Below are 2113 nucleotides of genomic sequence, written 5' to 3'. Positions count from 1 at the left end.
CTGAATGTGTTTGTAGTTGTATCTGTATCTTCTAATCTGTGCCATTGGTCTTCAAGTCTATTGTTTTTGCCAGTACTATGCTGATTTTATCATAGTAGCTGTGTAATAATATTTCAAGTCAGGGATTGTAATGCTTCCTGCCTTACCTTTGTTGCCCAAGATTGCCTTTGCTGTTCTAGGTTTTTTTCTGGTAACAAATAAATGTTAGGAATGATTTCTATAGATCTGTGAGGAATGATGGTGGTTTTTAAAGAGGGATTGCATTAAATCTGTTCAACAGTTTTGGGAGTATGGCCATTTTCACAATGTTGGTTCTTCCTATCCAGGAGCAAGGGATGTCTTTCCATTTTCTGAAATCCTCTTCAATCTCTTTTTTCAGAGTACTATAACTTTCATTGAATATATCGACTTTTTTAGTTAGATTAATTCCTAGGTATTTCAATTATTTGGGTGCTATTATAAAGGATATTCTTTGTCTAATTTCCCTTTCAGTATGTTTGTTATCTGTGTAAAGGAATTCTACTGGTTTTTGTGAACTGACTTTGTAACCTGCTATGCTACTGAATTTGTGTATTAATTCTAGTAGCTTCTTAGTGGAGTATTTTGGGTATTCCGTATAGAGTATCATGTCACCTGCAAATAATGATAGTTTAATTTCTTCTTTACCTATTCTTACTCCTTTTATTTGTCTCTCTTGTCTAATGGCTCTAGCTAATGATTCCAGAACTATATTGAATAGGAGTGGTGACAGAGGACGTCCTTATCTTGTATGTGATTCAAGAATAAGATATTAGCTTTTCCTCATTTAAGATTATGTAGGCTGATATCAGATTGATGATAAAGGTATAGATGGCTTTTATCAGATTGAGGAAGGGACCATCTATTCCAATTTTCTGCAGGGCTTCGATCATGAATGAGTATTGGACTTTGTCAAAAGCCTTTTCTGCATCAATTGAGATGATCATGTGGTTTTTGGATTTGGCTCTAGTGGTATAGTGTATTACATTTATAGATTTGCATATGTTCAACCATCCTTGTGTCCCTGGGATGAATCCTAACTGGTCACTGCACATAATCTTCTTGATTCTTGTTGCATTCTATTTGCTAGGATTTTATTGAGAATATTTGCATCTATGTTGAGGAAGGAGATTGGCCTCTTTTTTAATTGAATTTCTCTCTGGCTTTGGTATCAGTACAATACTTGCCTCCAGGAATGCTTTTGGGAGTACTGTTTCCTTTTCAATTTCATTGAAGTGTTTGAGAATATTGGGATTATATCTTCTGTAAATTTCTTGTAGAATTCAGCTGTGAATCCATCAGGACCTGGACTTTTCTTTGTCGGTATGTTTTTCATTAAATGTTCAATTTCATTTGCTGATATTGTGCTATTAGAGATTTTATATGTTCTTGATTCAATTTTGGTGATTTATATCTATCTAGGGATCTGTCCAGTTCTTGTTTGTCTTCAATTCTGTGAGAGTAAAGATTCTCAAAGTAGCTATTGATAATCTTCTGAATTTTCACTGAGTTTATAGTAATTTCACCAATTACATTCCTTATTGCTTGAATTTGAGCTATTGCATTTCTCTGTTTAATGAGTTTAGCTCGTGGCTTATCATTTTTATTTAGTCTTCCAAAGAATCAGCTTTTTTGTTTCATTCATTCTTTGTTTCCTTTCTTAGTCTCAGTTGCATTAATTTCTGCTCTAATCTTTATGATTTTTTTCCCCATCTTTGGATTTTAGGTTTGGTTTGTTCTTCTTTTTCTAGACAATTGAGGAGCAACATTATGGTATTTATTTGTTACCATTTTGTTTTCCTAATGTGTTAGTTCACAGCTATAAATTTCAATCTGAGAACTACTTGTATTGCATCCCACAGATTATGATAACTTGTAGCTGAATTTTCACTGGATTGTAGATATTATTTAATTTCTTGTTTAATTTCATCTGCAACCCATTGTTTGCTGAGGAGGGTGTTATTTAATTTGTGTGTGTTTATATTTTTTTGTGGTTTCTTTTTTCATTTATTTCCCAGTTCATTGCACTGTGGTCAAATAGTATGTATGTGTTAATTTCTGTTTTCTTGCATGTACTTAAGCATGACCTATGGAC

Source organism: Octodon degus, unplaced genomic scaffold (genome assembly GCF_000260255.1).
Source record: "Octodon degus isolate 3935 unplaced genomic scaffold, OctDeg1.0 scaffold00138, whole genome shotgun sequence".
Classification (NCBI taxonomy): Eukaryota; Metazoa; Chordata; class Mammalia; order Rodentia; family Octodontidae; genus Octodon; species Octodon degus.
The sequence above is the reverse complement of the archived record's forward strand: the minus strand, read 5'-3'. Positions refer to the sequence as shown.